Genomic DNA, 20,151 nt, shown 5'->3' on the forward strand with positions numbered 1-20,151 from the left:
AAAGATGGTCCTGATTTTGACCAATCATGCATGTCTTTGATTGAATACTCTCAACGTCAAGAACGACGTAATGCTGGTCATGATACATCAATGATTTCACAAGAGGAGACTGAGTCACAATATATGGAACGTGATTTTTATTCTAGAAGGCGTCCATTTCAATGAGGAAATTGCAGAGGTGGCCGTCGCGGTAATATTTTCTCTCATCTCAAATTTCCTAATAAGCAATGTTCTTACTACAACGTATCAAATGGCCATACTAAAGATGATTGTTGGGCACGTCAATATGATGAAGAACATAATATTACCACGAAACAACCACATTTATCTAGAGAATATTCTTCTTCTGCTTGTGAATATTGTGGACGATCTGATCATCCCACTCATATGTGCTATAAGCATCGAATCGACAGAGAGTTGTAATAGAGTGTTTATGCTACTGAACATCAAAACAATATTGTACCAGAAAAAAGTTGCGTCCTATGTTCAATTTCTCCAGACAGAATACTTCATGTACGTGATCAACCACTTTTTATTGTCGATTCTGGTGCTACAGGAGATATGACATGTCATTCTAAGTGGTTCCATAACTATCATCCACTACCAGCTATGTTCAACATAATAAGTCAAAGCACATTGGTGTCCATTATCAGTATGTCTGTTGAGCTTATATGTGAAGCTACTCAATATATGATTACATATATAGCTTCTCTATATATAGCACCCAAGTCCCCTCTCTATATACATCATTTCTCTCTTTCTCTCAACATGGTATCACAACAGGACATTTTTGTTTTCAAATTTTCTCCTAATTGAAATTTTTTTGTAGAAACAGTTTGGCATACCACCAGAATTGATGTGGTCTACAACTTTGCAGAAGAATTTTTTTTCAAATTCTGCACCGATTTCGAGCTATCGTTCCTAGTCTGCGAACATGTCTGAAAAGTAGCTTTCGCTTTTTTCTTTTGATTTTTTGCCTAATTGAAAACGATTTTGCAAAACGGTCCGTGCGAGCCATCGGAATCGATGTGGTCTACAAATTTGCAGAAAAACACTTTTTCTAAATTCTTCGCCAATTTTGAGTTTTCATTCCCAGACTCTGCGAACATGTCTGAAAAGCAGCTTTTGCTTTTTCTCCTAATTGAAAATAATTTTTCAAAAACGGCCGATCGTAGCCATGGTAATTGATGTGGTCTACAACTTTGCAGAAGAAACTTTTTTCAAACTTTGCACCGATTTCAGGTTATCGTTCCCAGATTGCGAACATGTCTGAAAAGCAACTTTCACTTTTTCCTTTTGATTTTTCTCCTAATTGAAAACAATTTTTCAAAAATGGTCCACGCAAGCCACCGGAATCAATGTAGTCTAGAACTTTGCAAAAAAAGTACTTTTTCCAAATTCTGCACCGATTTCGAGTTATCGTTCCCCAAGACTACGAACATGTCTGAAAAGCAGCTTTTGCTTTTTGCTTTTGATTTTTCTCCTAATTGAAAATGATTTTGCAGAAACAGCCCACGTGAGCGATGGGAATCGATGTGGTCTACAACCTTGCAGAAAAAACTCTTTTCAAATTTTGCACAGATATCGAGTTATCGCTCCCAAATTGCGAACATGTCTGAAAAGTAACTTTCACTTTTTGCTTTTGATTTTTGTCCTAATTGGAAGAGACTTTGCAGAAACGGCTTGCGAGAGCCATCGGAATCGATGTGGTCTACAACTTGGCAGACGAATCTTTCTCTAAATTTTGCACTGATTTTGCGTTATCGTTCCGAGACTGCGAACATGTCTGAAAAGAAAATTTTGCTTTTTGCTTTTGATTTTCCTCCTAATTGAAAATTTATCAATTATACTTTTCTCTTCATCGATCATATATTTGTTACTAACGTAAATTTGCTGCAGAAGACATTTACAAATCAAATTACTATAAAGTTTATACTATTTCAAGTTGTTTAATATGTTCTCAGACATTTACTCATGATTTGTTTTTGGATTTTCCACTCTCTCTCTCTCTCTCTCTCTCTCTCTCTCTCTCTCTCTCTCTCTCTCTCTCTCTCTCTCTCTCTCAATCAATCAATCAATCCTCCATAGTAGCTGTAGGTGCTTGCGGATGCAGCACAAAGCAATATCAACCAGCTCCTCATTGCCAAACATGTTAAGCTTCAACAAAACCTCTCTCTCTCTCTCTCTCTCTCTCTCTCTCTCTCTCTTTGTGTGTGTATGTGTGTGTGTGTGTGTGTGTGTGTGTGTGTGTGTGTGTGTGTGTGTGTGTGAGTACTATGGAATTGTTTTGATTGTCTTCATTGTCGTGTCATTAGCATCCTCGCACGTTCCACATGGAACCACATGATACTCATAATGCCAATACAAACCCCCTTTACCTTCCTCCATTATCTTCTACAGAGTATATCCCAAGGGATCTTCTATCGAGTCTATGAAACTACTGGGTTGCAAAGAAGAGGGAACAAAGAAACTTTGAGATCCCCAACCCGCCAATACTAAGATCGGGATGGGATCCTTGACAGGTCTCTAGGTCTAATAAAAATCAGAGTCTCTAAACAAGAAAAATCCAAGGAATAGACCTTTACCATTGACAATGGCTTGGGTCTATGGACTTAGAAGAAGACCTACTCCTATCTCGCAGCGGAAACGAGACAACGTATTAAAAGTCCAAAAAACTATTTCAGCCCTATAACTGCCACAATTGGGCTAAGGTATCCTCAATCAACGCTTTTTTTCCCCTAACATATGTGAGGGCACAGCCGCTGGTAGATTCCTCTTCCAAGTGAAGAAGTTTTCTAAACGTTTTAGTGCGCAGGGATGGATAGTTACCTGACTAATCAGGTCCACCCGTCCATGATTGACAACCTTAGTCAATCCCCACTTACCACCCCACACTCACACATGATTTTTTTGTTATTTAATTACTACCACGTTCTTATCAGAATTGAAATAATAATTCCTTTTATCCTTCATAACAGGATTTTATTAAAACAGCCCTTGAAAACAGTATTGAAAACATTCTTTTAGCAAACAGACATCTTTAAACTTAAGACAGGGTACCGTCAATCAAAACATTGTCCATAATAACCATGACCAGTACTCTTCTTGTCTCAAGATCACAGAAGGGTGAAAAAACGGCACCCATTCCTTACCTCCACACTATCTCGTACAGGCAGCTTCAAATGGGATCTACGGTTGAGGTGATTCAGACCGTAAGATACACATTTGTAAATTCTAGAAATTTGGTAAATTCGGGGAGAAAAGTAAATTCGGGTAGGTTTGTAAATTCGGGCCAGTCCGCACCCCACGTCTTGAACTCACGACCTCTCCACGGCGAGCCATATGCACTAATCACTACGCCCACATGTGTTCGTTGAAATATAGGGGATCTGAGTATCTCATATTGTTAATGTGTGCCGATTAGTAAATTCGGGTAAACTAGTAAATTCGGGGTGATTGTCAAATCTGATGGTCCACGATTGGCACGCCCTGCGTTTTCCTCCTCCACCATTGATCCCATTTGACCATGCCCGTGTGATATAGTGATGAGGCATTCCTTATTCACAATCCGGAAACCCCCACCCAAGGTTCCCGGTGCCCATACACCAAACCAGTTGCCCATACAATTGGGCGGCTTCCCTAGGATAAAAAACGGTATCCTAACTTATGTAGAAACATCAAGACATGACATGGAGTAGAAATTCAACGTTCATGGGGGTAACCGACTTATCCGTGGGGCTGGAAAGCCATCATTATTCATCAAAATATACCAAGGAGTTGGAGGTGTCTTGAGACAAGCTGTCTTGAGACAAGTTGTCTTAAGGATGATCAATCATATCTTTCCTAATTCAATTAGTTTTAACCCAAACAATTCCTTCCTACATTATAAACAATTGCACGTTGGAAGTTACTTCCTTTTTTGTTCAATTAATCCTTTTCTGATTCTCACTCACTTCTTACTTATAAAAGAACTTAAACTATTTAAAGACTTAATTGATTAATGGGGAAATCCACCTGAGACTAATCGGAAATCTGCTGCTGTGCTGGCGCCTGAAGACTCTCTTCCGTAGGCCTACTACTAAGCCCACCTTCCTCGTCGTGTGACGCTCTAGTTCTTTTTAGAGCTCTCTCCTCATCATCAGATGTAGGATTGGCTCGGGTACTTTTAGGTGCCATAACTTCTTATCTTTATAAAAAGGACGTCTAATCATTAGGTAAATAATCCAAAAGCTAGACTTAACCTTTGTATCCAATTTTACCAAATCTAGGTTAAATTTGTAGTCTTAATTGGTAAATTCTTGACCTAATAATTTCTTATTTGCTTATATAGGTATGATAACATTTTCCACAGCTTCCCTAAGGGTTTTCTAAGCTATCTTAATTTTCTTATAATTTTATATATCTTTTTCCTAATTTCCCCATCGAATTTTAAGCTTGGAATCTACTTATTTTGAGCTTAATATTTATTCTATTTATTTTCTCTTAAAGAATTCATTTCCTCAACTTTATATCACAGGTTTACACTTACTATAATTTCCTTAAAAACGTTTGACCGCAAAGTCTATTTACTTTAATTAATCTTTTACTAAAAATAGAAATTTTGGTCAATTATAATTTCCTAACATCACTAATTAACTATGGTATAATTACCACAAGTAGATAAGGATATTTTTGACCTCTTTTAATTATCTTATTATTTTCCGACTTAATTATATAATTTTCATCTTCAATTTTTAGCTAAAATTAGGATAATTTGACTTGAATAAATATTTATACTACTTTTCTAACCTTGACATAATTATCACGGCATCTTTATTACATAAGCTAAGTCTGAGAAATAGAATGTAATCATACAACATATTAGCTAATTTCCCCCTTTAAAGTTCAATCAGAATTAGTATATTTTGATTTAAATAAATATCTATACCATGTTCCTAACCTTGACATAATTAACATGGACTTTTCATTATGTAATATAGATTTGATAAATAGCATGTAATCATATGGCATGATTTACTAATTTTCCTCTTTAGTTTTTAGCTAGAATTAGTATAATTTGACTTGGATAAATATCTATACTAGTGTTCTAACCTTTACATAATTATCACGGCCTCTTTTTCCTATAATCTAGCTCTGTTAAATAGCATGTAAGCATAGCACATGATTTACTAATTTCTCCGTTTAATTTACCCTCAATAATAGTTGTTTTATTCTAGGATAATTATCTAAAATAATTATATATGGTTAGGATAATTTCGGTTACTTAGAATGTAATTTACCTCTGATAATTATCTCAAAGCTTTTTGGATTAATTTGCTAATTTCTCCTATTTATTTTCTGCTAAAATCAGTGTAATTATGCTCAAATAATTAATTAAACTATTTATCTGAGGTTAAGATAATTATCAAGGGTTTCATAACATGTGATTTACCTCTGATAATTATCTCAAAGCATTTTGGATTAGTTTGCTATTTTCCCCTTTGTATTTTTTCCTAAAAATAGTGTAATTGTGTTGAGATAATTACTTATACTAATTATCTGGGGTTAAGATAATTAAAATGGGTATTAAGAGAAGTAATTTACCTCTAATAATTATCTTAAAGCATTTTGATTCACTTTGATATTTTTTACATTTTAATTTCCCCTAGAAGCTGAGATAATTATGCTGAGGTTAAGATAATTATCACGGGTTTCATAAAATGTATTTTACCTCTGATAATTATCTCAAAGCATATTAGATCACTTTGCTATTTTTTCCCTTTTAATTTCCCATAGAAACAATGTAATTATGCTCAGATAATTAGTTAAACTAATTATCTGATGTAAGCATAATTATCAAAGGTTTCATAAGATGTATTTTACCTCTGATAATTATCTCAAAACTTTTTGGATCAATTTGCTATTTTTCCCCTTTTAATTTTTCTAGAAACAGTGTAATTATGCTAAGATGATTAGATAGACTAATTATTTGAGTTTAAGATAATTATCACGGGTTTTCTAGAATGTTCTTTACCTCTGATAATTATCTCAAAGCATTTTGGATGAATTTGCTATTTTCCCCTTTTTAGTTTTCCCTAAAAACAATGTAATTCTGCTATGATAATTAGGTAGACTAATTATCAGAGGTTAAAATAAATATCACAGGTTTCCTAAGATGTGATTTACCTCTGATAACTATGTCAAAGCATTTTGGATGAATTTGCTATTTTCCCCCTTTTAATTTTTCCTAAAAACAGTGTAATTCTGCAAAGATAATTAGATAGAGTAATTATCTGAGGTCAAGATAATTATCATGGCTTCCCTAAGATGTGGTTTACCTCTGATAATTATCTCAAATCATTTTGGATTAGTTTGATCATTTTCCCCTTTACTTTTCTCTCAAAAATAGTGTAATTCTGCTTAATTAATTATGAAAATTACTTAGAAAATTACAAGATAACTTTTCTAGCATAATGACAGTCTAACACAGCTCTAATAATTATTTCATCTTAATCTAAATTTAATAAGTATAATTATCATTAATTTATGGTAAAAAATGAGTAATTTCAGTCCTAATATGATATAATAATTAATTAGCTTAGTATCCCTAAGCTTAATCACAATAATCAACAGAGAATTTTTAATTAAGAGGGGATTTTTGAGTATACATAGGATTAATCTTCAAATAATTAAAAAAATTATAAATAATTTGCTAATTAAGAAAGATTAATGCTAATTATCATTAATTAACCAACTAGAGCTTTGCTCTCTAGTGATTTCTGCGTAGAGGTTTCTCGAGATGAGAGAGAATGTGCCAAGGCTTCGAGTCTATCTGAAATCTTGAAGCAAGGGTCATATTTATAGGTTCTGGGCACTCACAGACCGGAAAATGGCAGATCAACTAGAGCTTTGCTCTCTAGTGATTTATGCGTAGAGGTCTCTCTAGGTGAGAGAGAATGTGCCAAGGCTCCGAGTATGTCTGAAATCGTGAAGCAAGGGTCATATTTATAGGTTCTGGGCACTCACAGACTAGAAAATGGCAGTAACTTGCATCCCAAGCAGCCCTACAGCTCCAAAAACGCCCCCTGCTGCTAAATCTAGTATGGGAAAGTCCATCATTACCCCACACAGCCCCCCAGATACACAAAATTGATTTTCTGCTAGTTTGTCAACTTTTAATGATTAATTTTGGAAATATCTGCAATTTCTAGAACCTTAGGATAAAAAGTCTTTAGCAGTAATAATTACTAAAAAAAATTCAATTTTACTTAACTAATTAAATTCATAGTGTAACCTTTCCGAGCCCGTAACTTTTTTAGATTTTATCGAAATTTGGTTCTGAAAAAATTCTAACCCTAGTAAAGCTCTGGTTACTGTTCCAAAAATACCAATATTTACCATGTTGGATCATTCTACAGTGTTTTCTTAACAATCAAGTTAATTTGATCAGGCTGTGTACAATTTCTAATGTTTCAAAATCTGGAAACCTTACAGAAACATGCAAAAAAGGATGGCACGAGCACAAGACGATGGTGACATTGATGAGCAGGAGGCAAAGAAAATATGTAGGGCAGTTGCTAAGTGTTGGCATAATCAAACAAACGGACTTTTTGAGGGTCTTCAATGGAGCATTCTACAACAACTTCTTAGTCATCCAACGTTCTTAGTGTTGCAACCCACATTAGAGACAATTGGGAGGCTGATTTTCTCTAACATTTGTCATACATTGTCTGAGGTGAAGACTCCTCGTTCAAACAATGGGCTATTTTTGAAACGGGCTACTATCATGGCATGCCTCAATGGATTCAATAGGGCTGACAATAATGTAATGAGCAATAATGATGGTACAAAGGCATTAGGACTTCATTGATATGGAGGAGAGGATACTTCCCTTAGACATGTGTAAGTGTTAATAGCATAGGACCAGTCAAAATCAGAGGAACTGTGTTTCAATTCTGTTCAATGGAAACCCGCATCTCCCCAAACAAGAAAGATATTGTTCAAAAGAGAATCATCAAGAGAGCACATGTGGTGCATCCGGTGCATCTCCTTGATTTACCTCCGGTGCAAATCTTCAAGCTATAAAACTCAAATTAGTGACGGATTGTTCGGCACTTCCCTTTGGGCACCTTATTCAGAGACTGTAATGGTTACACAAAAGCTGGAATACATCAAACATTCAATGTGTGTGTGTGTGTGTGTGTGTGTGTGTGTGTGTGTGTGTGTGTGTGTGTGTGAGAGAGAGAGAGAGAGAGAGAGAGAGAGAGAGAGAGAGAGAGAGAGAGAGATAGAGAGAGAGAGAGGCCTAGGTTAAAGAACACCATTTGGGAGAAGTAAAGCTGGAAGCCGTCGTGAACGAGGAAGGCCGTCTGGTCATGAAGAAAGAACGGCGGTGTTGTGATGAGGAGGAAGGCCATTGTGATGTTCATGAAGGAACTTACTTTAGCTAAGGATGCGTGCCCATTCCCGATGTAGATGATCAAGTCAACAGAGGAGTGGTGGTTGGAATTACCGGCCTTAAACGTGCTCATTCCCGATGTATATGATCAAGCCAACAGAGGAGTGGTGGTTGGGATTACCGGCCTTAAACATGCCACAATCGGCACTAATAATACCGATCTTTCTGTCGAGGAGAATGTTCTTGCAGGAGTGGGAGAAGTTGCAAGCTTTTGTCTTGGCGAATTCAGTGGATCCCATGCAGATCCTACACTCTAGAGTGACGTCCGAGTTGAGAAGCCTACAAAGTTGGATCACCTTACGGAGTTGATCATCTCCTGCATTCCACAGGCTACAGTATCTACCTTAGTGGTAGTCGTCGAACTAGTCTCAACCAATGTGGCAAAGAGGAGACTTTCAACAGTAGAGTTTAAGAAATTCAAATTGCAATTTTTTTTTTGTTTCAATTGTATGTGATCGCATCAACGGAAGCATTCTCCCCAGATACTAGATTCATAGGGCTTTTTATGGATTCTGATACTAAGTACTTAATCATTTTTTTTGCATGCTCTCCAGTGGTTATCTAACCTTTCAGATAACCCTTTTAGTTCTTTGTATAAGATACAATAGCTTGCTCATTATAGCATATTCCATCAAGACATCATACATGTTACACTACTACTTTGATTCATTATGAAATTTCAACAAGGTCGATTCTTATCTACTTGGACACATGTGTGTCAACGGACAAATCTCTTCGCTATGAGCATCATCACTCTATGCATACTTATGTGAAGCACGACTTCCCTTTCAACATTTGGCATAGTGGTTTCCAAAGGTTTGGAATATGCTAATAGCAAGTTTTTATGCCATAAGCGACTGGGTATGGCACGTGCAACGACATTATCTTCCGTAGTAGATATGGCTATGAGCCAAATTCAAGCGAGTTTTAATTCGCCAAACTCAAGACAACTTACCACAGTCGGGCAACCAATATAGACAATTTTAAGTTTTCTTTTAAGTTGGCAATGCCTGCCTTTTGTATGAAGCAAAGTGCTTTGACACCATTTATGAGATGCAAGGCTTCTAACTCGTGCCATGATCATGCCAATGACTTCAAATCAACGACATTGGCACAAAGGTTTGGGCATTTGGCAATGTGCGGATATAAGTTCACAATTTACGTAAGACAAGGGAAAATTGTGATGTGTCGATGCTCGATAGTGCAAGGCAGTTTAGGTATCGGATCAATTGGTAGAGACCCTCAATGTCGCCAATGGTTCACACCTTTGCGTGCATGGCATGCCAATGAGATTGACATAAGTCCATCTCATTATGATTTATTCTTCCTCTATCACACTAGCTACTCTGTCAAGGACAAGATATGCTATAATATCTAAAAATGTATTTTCTTGTTTATTCACGTGCAAAGTTCCATACCTAAGTTGCCCTGGTACAATCATGAACACATATATGCTAGGTGGGTCCAGATGTGAATTATGGTACTTCTCTCTACAAGAGCATTGTACAAGCACACTGCTGTATGCTTATAGGATAAGCTATGACACAGACATGGTCTGCACTGGAGCATTTTCAAAGGGCATGCAACACATTAGAATAAGGGGTTTTCCTCAGCCCAATTTTCTCTCTCTCTCTCTCTCTCTCTCTCTCTCTCTCTCTCTCTCTCTCTCTCTCTCTCTCTCTCTCTCTCTCTCTCTTTCCTCGGGAAAGGTGACACTAGGCATGATGTTATGTCAATATGGTAACAAGAAGGTCTAAGAGGAGGCAACAAGAAGGGCTAAGAGACGTCCATTACCAACTATTTTGGATTGGTTAAGAGCCACCTGTTTGTAATCCATTGGTGATTTCTTTCTAGCTTGAGCAATTCTATTTGGTGGAGTACCCATCGATTATAATGGACAATCAAGCGTCCTACCATTAGAGATTTTTTTGTGAATGATTGTCGCACTACATGCCTTACGTGTGAGGACCAAGCGGAGATTTTGAATGTCTTAAACTCGTAAGGGATTCTCTCTACCAAGGAGTATAGATGCAACCATCATTCAGACAGCATGGATATTCATAAAATCCCAAGATTAATGATTGTTTAGTTTGGAAAAGACCTAGGGGTGAATATGATTCCACCTTCAATGGATCTCATTTCATCTATAGCACTAAGAGTATCTATATGAGTACAATTTTGAGTACGACCCAACTCGTGATTACTAAATCACTTATTATAGTATTGATGGTCAATTCTTGGAATCTCACATTTGTACTTTCAAGGAAAGAAATCAATAAGCTACCAAGGGTAATGGATGATTTCAATTTCCAAAGTTGAATTCAAATATTGTTGGCTACCAGAGTTGAGTAGTTTCCCTATAAAGTCTACCAAGGGTAGTGGATAATTTTAACTTCTAGCTTGAATTCAGATATTGCTTGGCTACTAGTTGAGCAATTTTCCTACAAACTCTAAGCATGTAGTTTGACAATGTTGATTTTAATCCAAGGGATTGGATTGCAAAGGCAACACCCAAGGTTACATGTGCAATACTACTCGCACATCACTAATTTTTAGTTAGAGCTCCCAGGCCTTTGTAGGCAAGAAATTTGGGCAGCTGCCTTTGACTACAGGTAAGTGAACAGTATGTTCAACCTCCAAGTTCGCATATGATTTGGTTTATTTCCATTTTTGAACATGCTTTGCTGACTTTTTCAAGTTGGATGAATAAACTTCTATGTTTTCATTCATTTTTTCTCTTCAACGAGATGACAAGGTCGCATAAGAGCCAAGCAATTTGGGATGTAGTGTCTACAATAAATTTTTGCATTCGGCTTTCATAGATGCACTTGTAGGGTTTGATTTGGCACATGTTGTCACATGGGAGACAACGTGGTCTAGGAACTCAAAGTGTTTGGTTTATCCAGTGTAGAGCATGGATAATGAGAGTCTCTCTCATGCACATCGCATGCGTGTTTACAGTTACCTCCACACCCAAGTACATCATGTACTTGAAGGATGTTCTTTTTTTCGACATCCTTACCTGAGACATATTCCACATGTGGATAATATGAGTCTTTGGGACTGACACTGGCATCACTAATTCACTTATGTGTTGCGATGATGTCCCTAGGTGCTGGTCGAATCCGTTTTTTGGACCATTTTAGCACTTTGTATCAGGAATAACTTCCATGGTCAAAAATTGTTGGATACTTAGAACAAATTGTCAAGGTATAAGTACTGCTAAACAACATTAACAGATGGTTTTTTATGCATATAGCGAGGCTATGAGTTGTTAATGAAAGGGTTTCATAGTTTGTACCTAGAAGTGCTTAGTGTTTCCTCTTCTATTATTGCTCAAATGTTTTAGCAAGACTTGCGCATGATTGCAGCGGGCTGTATTTAGTTTCTTTTTAGAACTATTTACAGTCCTCTTTAATGTGTGCTAGGAGCATCACATTAGCAGCAAGAATGGTCATGCATATACAGATCTGGATTTGTGTTTTGCTAAATGCATGCCCACTAGGTGTTATGGGCCTAGTGTTTAGCAAAGGCAAATTTGGAGCAGCATGCATATTCATCACCTTAGTGCTATGAAGCATTTTGCACTCCATATGCAGTGTCTCTATGAGATTATGTTTGGATCTACCAATCACCAATAGAGGTCATGGATCGCTTTATGTGCTTGTGGATCTTTTAAGCTAACCAAGATGGTTATTCATGACATTGTCATTTTCTTAGCACTGTTGTACCACATTGTGATCCCTATTTACCAATCATTTGGAAGACTATCTGTAAACCATGGGGAATGCCAGACACGTCACTACTATCTGTATCCAAGGGGACAGGCGGATTACAACAATTATGCTACTGTCAGTATCTAAGGGGATAGGAAAATTATAAGAGCTATGCTACTGTCAGTATCCACAGAGATAGCCAGATTACAAAGTGTAATCTTGTGCTAAAGGATAAGAAAAGTGCGTACGTTAGCACCAAGAAATCCAATTAGTAAGCATGTGGTGCCCTAGTTGGAGTTTTCTTACTATAAATTAAAGCACATTTGCGACTAGGTTTAGTCTCTTCAAGTATAATTCAGGTTCTCAACTCTAACCACCAGTAATGGTGCGGTTGTTTACAGATACAAGAATATAACAAGTCAAGGACTTCAACTTGGATGATGAGTTACTTCATCAAGTTACTTTCATGGAAAGTGAAATGAGGTACTCTTTTGGATACATCTTAATTGTATAACTCGTTTAGCATACTCAAGTGAGTACTAAATGAAGTCTATATGCTACGTTGTATGTGAAACGGTTACACCAAGATGGTTGCAAAGGGACAACAATGTGGAAAATCAGGATGTTATTCATGATTTCATTGAACCTCCTACAAACCCATGTTTAGTGAAATGAACAGTTGGATCTATGAAGGAGGCCATTGTGGAATACATTAGTGTATCACCACTCTTGTTTTTAAGGACAAAAACGCTTCTCCAAGGGAGGAGTAATGTCATGCCAAGGGCATAAACCCCGGTGGTCAAGGACCAAAAAGAGCCGGCTGCTAGTATGGATAGGAAATAAGGCCAAACGGACTATATACAGGGCGGTTGTGAGGACCATTCCAAGGCAGTCCCACCAGGGGATTCACTCTCTCTCTCTCTCTCTCTATCTATCTATCTATCTATCTATCTCTATCTCATTCTGATGGAACCCTCACCACCGGCCACCAACCTCCTCATCCATGTAGACTCAAAGTGGCCTCTTCTTTTGGGCTACAAGTTTCACTTCCATATTGCCATGCAATAGCTCGAAGTAATGGAAACCTAGTCTAGCGGATAATGTTTTCTCTATCCCTTGATAACATACACACACATGTGACCTTTGACCACCATGGCTGTTCAACTTTCCGCTCTTGCCGGCAGAACGTCCCCCCCGACCATCACCATTCACACATAAAACTATTGTTTCTTTCTACCTAAGCTCCTACTCATATAATTAAGCTGCAATGCAAATTGGGTTTACTTGATCAACCTAGATTCGTGATAAAAGAGAGAAAACTTGTCAGCTAGCTCATTAGCAGACCATCTATGAAGCTGGGTAATAGGTGTCCTCGTTTTGCTATGGCAAGAGCGTTGTGAAGCACCCTCTTATTTGTATGTGCCACTATGATAAGAGCCTCATTTCCTTGTCCATATATATATATCAGGTTGTTAGACATGGCCACGTTTGGGGGTGCATCCTCATTAGCCAATAGCCTTGTCAATTTCATGGGCCTTCAGTAGACTATCCATAGTGAGGTGCATCCCCTTCTTTCCATTTGAGTCCATATCATACAAGCATCAATTGATCAACTTGAAATGTCTTTACCTCCGTGGGCGATGGGTGTTTACTTTGTTGCTTGAAAAAAAAAGATGCCAAAGAGAGCATCTGAGATGGATACGAAGGTTGTTTTAGCAAGGAGGCTCCTCACATTGAGCTAGAAGCTATACATGTGAGAAACCACAAATAAGAGAAGACACAATGAGAAGTCACAATATATCATGTCAAGGAGGCAAGACATCCCCAAGATGTCAATCCGCTACCTCTCCCATTGTTCGTGGCATCTTGCAACATCATCTACCTTTCTCTATAACCATCCCTCCTTCTTTTGCCACTCTTAAGTCCCAGCTATGTTGACACAAGTGGACATGTCGACTTGTCGAATGCTATCTTTTGTTCCTCCATGTCTCACTAAAATTGCTATCTAGCTCTCTCTTTTTTGCTCTCTCTCCCTCTTTAGCCACATATGCACCTTTGCGATAGATGTTTTGCCTTATCATGGCGCCATTGTCAGCTTAATGATCAACATTGATCTGTGAGCATTCCTCATGTTTGGCTAACTAGCTAGTGGATGGGATGTCTTTCGTAGATTGTGATCATGTTAGACAATAATGATTAAAGTATGTTTTTGAGCATATCCTTATGTCTATCACCTATGCAAAAGTGATTTTAACTCTTGATGTGGAAGAGCAACAGTGCGGCTTTCTCACGTACAGTTACCACAAGCCTGATGCACTTGGCTATAAAATTGCAACGACATGAGGCAACTGGAAGTTGGTATCTACATATTTGTATTGGGATTAATGTTTTGCGGTTAAGATTGTTACTCATAGGACAATTATCCTCATGATATATCCAGCTCCCTTGCCATCATCAGGGATGTTTGAAATTTTAACATCAACCTATTGTATGTAATGCACATATTCTGAAGCTTAATTAGCTTTTCTCATAGGTTCCTTCATCCAATTAACTGTACTCAGTAATGTTTCTCTTGTACCATAATCAAAAGGGGTTATCAATATGGTCAATTTTGTTTCCTTAAAATAAAAAGAACTACCTTTATATTTCAACCTTAGAATACAATCTTCTTATAAGTGCTCAACAAAATCTAGGGGTACATATGTAGATATCTAAAGGCCACATTCCATTAGGGCTATAGAACTTCAAAACTATGGAGAATACATATTCAACTCCGTGAAAGGAACACTTTAATAACTACCTCAGATAGCCTATGTGATAATTTTTGCAGAATCTCATTAATCTCATTGCGTGTGTAATATGGCGCTCAAGTATTCTTTTGCTCCTCTTAACAATACCTATAAAACCATGATATTTAAATTCATTAATTTCCTTTTAATTTAGGCAAATGGGTAATGCTATCTAAGCACATTTGAAAACCCACCTCCTACTATAAGCTTTGGCTGTGACCACTTTTTGCAACTTGTGTGACGTTGACACTACATTGTCTTTCAGTGATTTATTTCATCATTTCATGTTATAAAAAGTCATGAACTCATCTATATGGCTTAAATTATTTTTTGCACTAATAAAATTGTGAAGATTTTCTTGATTTTGTCCTCCTCGAAAAGCTCATTGTTATATTTTACTAGTTGTTAATTACTGTAGCACTAGTCCACAACATTGAAAATGGTAAATCGTATTTATTGCATCTCATAGGTGGAAAATGCATAGCTGCTTTATCGAATGTGCAAAGGACAACAGATTCATTATCATTGTATTATAAAAGAGCTCTTTGTGAGCTATAGTCACTTTATGTCCAGGCGGACAATGTGTATTCATTTTTTAGCATTCAAAATGTGTAATCTTTTCTTCTCTCCTCTCTCATCATGCCACTGTAGCCTTTTGCTCTAGGACGTGCACCTACACGTGCTCTCTCACTCTATCTCTCTCCATGTCTCTCTCAGCTCATGTATAGTATGGATTATGTGTTGTGCGATTCATTAGGTATGCAGATTTTTTTGTATATGGTTTGCAGTATGCTATTTTGCGTATTTTGTATGGCTCTCTGTGTTTTCATTTGTAGCACAAACCATGCTTAACCTATAGAAATTAGGGAATCTCATCAATCACATCATCATTTTCATCCTTGGTCATCAGATGAAGAAGAGAACCAGTGGTCATTTTTGACAATCTACAAAAGGTAAGTCCAAAATTTTTGAAAGCTTCACCATCACAAGGATTCCCTCACTTTGCTCACCAATATTCCTTCAATCATTCAACTCATTCTACCCATTGTAAATATATCATTAAACTTTTAGTGATTACTAACACTAACTAATAACCTACTGACACAAAATATCCATTGCTCTATCGTTAAAAGGCACCTCACCTCAAGACATGTACATATAGTAAAAGTTCTCTCTCTCTCTCTCTCTCTCTCTCTCTCTCTCTCTCTCTCTCTCTCTCTCTCTCTCTCTCTCTCTCTCTCTCTCTCTCTCTCTCTCTCTCTCTCTCTCTCTCTCTCTCTCTCTCTCCCCCAGCACGCCAATTTCACCTTAGCTACCATCAATAATGATTTCTCTTGAGCAGACAACCATGATTCAAGAAGCCAAAGAAGCTGTGCTAGCTCGTCAATTGGTGCGATCGGACGTAGTAGTCTAGTGAGGACTCAAACCAGCACAAATATGTCAACCTGAGGATGTAGCGACCTGACTAGTGCATGGAAATGTTGGATGCAATGCCCCAACGGCAATGCACTGAGAAGAAAGGTGTTGCTCTCAAGCCAAGAAGCGACTAAAAGGGAAAATTCCTAAGTCCCTTGTGCAACCTACCTTTCACTCTAATGGTTGTAGTGGTATGAAGTGAACTCCAAATAGTATGAAACTTGCAATTAGGGGTCTCTAGACTATAAGCAATAGGTTTTTAACAACAAAACCTACAAAATTCACTGTCGGGTAGGTGAGAAACTGCAACTATTTACACCTCTTATCTTCACCAAAAACGATGAATGAGGGGTCATTTGGCTCCTCCTAAGACCTACTTACCTCTATCTAAGCTTAGTTTCACCTAAAACACCATTAACAACTCAAAACAAGCAAGTAAACACATTAAGCGACCTAGAGCTAAAACTACTCATTGCTTCGTGCACGGGCGCGCGGGCGCGCGCGCGCACACACACACACACACACACACACACACACACACACATGGCTAGTTTTGGCATGTTTCTATTTCCCTGGTATAATTTGCTGGCACTGCTGGCCGGGGTGCCAATGGTGTATAACTGGCTTGAATTCACTAGACTTGCTACCTAATGGTATCTAAACCTTGATGTTAATTGGGGTGGAGGATTCACCTTGCTATATTCTTGGTATGATTGGCTAGGTTTGGAAACCTTGGGTGAATAATGGCTTGAATTCACTAGAGGGTGGTACCTTAATGGTGCCTAGCCCTTGTGGTTAATGGGTGAAAGCATGTTAACCTGTCGCACTTTTTGTGCTAGTTAGCAGTTTCAAGTTAGCACATCTTCAAAAAGTTGGGCGTCCAGTAAATTTTTTACAAATAATATCAAAAATTGTCGGAGGTTGTACATTTGGATTCCTTGTTTCAAGTGCTTTCTATTGATATATCATAAGTCATAGATCTTGGAGATGTAGCTCAAGTTATTGTACTAGTTAGCATATGTCAAAATTGTGCTAGTTAGCATTGTCCGAGACATGAAAAAGCATGACAGGTTAACATGCTTTCACCCTAATAGGGGTTATGTGAATTTGGCGGGTTTCCTGAATTTGCATACCCTGTCATGTTTCGCTTAACTTCATGGTGGCTCCCTCATGATGGGTTTGCGCTACTGCAACTAAGTTCTATCTCATTCTGTGTGTGTGTGTGTGTGTGTGTGTGTATGAGACGGCGCTGCTGTTTACCTCTAGCTCTTGATGATGGGGCCTCCTTATTGTGCTGGTGGAATATGGCCACTAGCTCTAAACTCTCTCTCTCTCTCTCTCTCTCTCTCTCTCTCTCTCTCTCTCTCTCTCTCTCTCTCTCTCTCTCTCTCTCTCTCTCTCTCTCTCTCTCTCTCTCTCTCTCTCTCTGAGGCGGTGCTGTTGTTTACCTCTAGCTCTTGATGATGGGCCCGCCTTACGGAATATGGCCACTAGCTCTAAACACGCTCTATGTGTGTGTGTGTGTGTGTGTGTGTGTGTGTATGTGTGTGTGTGTACTCGGCGGAGCTGCTGCACCATTCACCTCTTGAAGTCGGGCCCACCTTACGGCTATGAAGGAAGGTGCTACCTGCTCCAAACCCTATAAAAAGGTGAGCTTTACTACTAAAACTTCTCCTTGCGTTGTGCATGTGCACACGTGTGCACACACACACACACTCTCTCTTTTTTTTTTGCTGGGAAAGACTCTCACTCTCTTTCTCTCTCTCTCTCTCTCTCTCTCTCTCTCTCTCTCTCTCTCTCTCTCTCTCTCTCTCTCTCTCTCTCTCTCTCTCTCTCAAACATAGCACATTGACCATGACATGATGTCAAGAGTATGAGGAAGCAATATTACAAGTGATTTCATTAGAAATATTTATCCGTACAAAGAGTAGTGAGCGCACAAGTGTAGGCGTACTCTTCACTATGTGAGCTCAAAATGTTATCCGATCCCCTAATAATTATGATTTTTGGCTTATATACGCAAGGTTAAAATTGGGTGTTTGGCTAGAACGGGATAGTTACTTGAAAAATGTGGTGGAGTAGGGTATCTAGTCTCTTCTTAAGTACAAAAATTGTTTGGAGACAATCACATTCTTTCGGGTTAAGGAATTACAATGCCGTCTGAGGCAAAAAATAAATGTGTAAGTGGATAAATTTTTGCATACCTATACGAATTGGCATGATTGAGTTCCTTGCTTCAACACTCCCCCCTTGTGGCTTCTTTTCGTCCTTGACGAGACTTCACTCTTTGAGCAGGGGATTTCTTTGTTTCTGTTTGTTGACATATTGCTGGAATGCCAACATCATTTGTTGCACCTGATCCTCCTCTTGTGGTTTGTAGATTCTTGTCAGAGGGTTTTCTCGTTCATGGAGGATGTAGGCCACAAATCTAAGTTGGAGATCGTTGCAGATTGGCATAAAGATAGTGGATTTCATTTCAAAATATCCCGTATAGAAAGCGTCCTCGAAGGTCTACATGTAGTGGCGTGGGAGGAACATAATTCTCTAAAACAAGAAATAGATTACCTTCATCTTGGGGGTAACATTCGAGTTGAATATAGAATACAGTCCACTTTGCTTTGGTGGCTTCTATATTTTTGAATTTATTGATATATGTGCAAACCATGTAGAAAATTTAACATCATTCTGCATGCTATGTTGGGCTTCCCTCATACTACACTGATCATATGTTGTCAGCCTTACCCTTACAAGTGAGTGAAGGTGCCTCTCTTGGTTTGAGGAAGAAACGGGAAGTTTAGCCATGTAGGGTGAGAAACAAGTAGTTGCAATAAATCTGACTTCAATAAATGATGCTCATAGCAGAGATTCCTTGCCACAACTTCCCTCGTTACTTCACAGTGTTCCTCCTCCGGTAGATGTGTGTCATAATAGTCAATATCTAATTCTCCTAAATGATTTTCTCATATTAAATTGATCATTTAATGTGGGGAAGTGCCAGGGGAGAAAAAGCTAGAATATTGGTTAAGCCAATATCTAATTCTCCTAAATGATTTTCTCATATTAAATTGATCATTTAATGTGGGGAAGTGCCAGGGGAGAAAAAGCTAGAATATTGGTTAACCTAGCAGACCGGCCACAATAGGGATCCAAAGGAGGGAAAATAGGGATCCAAAGGGGGGGCCATCTGCAAAAGAGCCATGTGCAACAATGGGCTAAAAAGACCCTAAGGTGCAGCCCATTAAGACTTCCAAAATGCTAAGGTTCCAAAATTCAAAGGTTGTGTCCAAAGGTCAACCTTAGGGGAAATTGGATGCTTTGTGTGTGACCAAAAAAGTCTTGCATATCCCTACATAGGAGGGGGCGAGCCTAGCAAGTAGGGGATGAGAGAGAAAGTCACACACACACACATACACATCCTCCCTTTACACAAAGGGAATTAGGGACACATGTCAGCTCCCTATCCCAGATGCCCACAAGGTGTGCCCAATTGCTATTGGATGACCCTTGAAGTGGACCAATGAGAAATAGGCTAGAGTAAATTTAGCCTAATTAATTTTAAAACACTTAATAAAAAGAACCAATGAAAATTAAGTCTCCTGGATGATTATTGGACAGCTCGTAAAGGGGTCCAATAGGAATTGAGCAGCCCAATGGGCTACTTAATTCCTATTGGTCAGAATGGGGAAAGATCCAATGGGGATTTAATTCATTTAAATCAATTAAGTTTAATTGATTAATCTCTCACAAAAGGGGAAAGGGGAACACATGTCAAAAGGCTATCACTTATGCTGCT

Source organism: Adiantum capillus-veneris, chromosome 11 (genome assembly GCF_014529385.1).
Source record: "Adiantum capillus-veneris isolate H3 chromosome 11, ASM1452938v2, whole genome shotgun sequence".
Lineage (NCBI taxonomy): Eukaryota > Viridiplantae > Streptophyta > Polypodiopsida > Polypodiales > Pteridaceae > Adiantum > Adiantum capillus-veneris.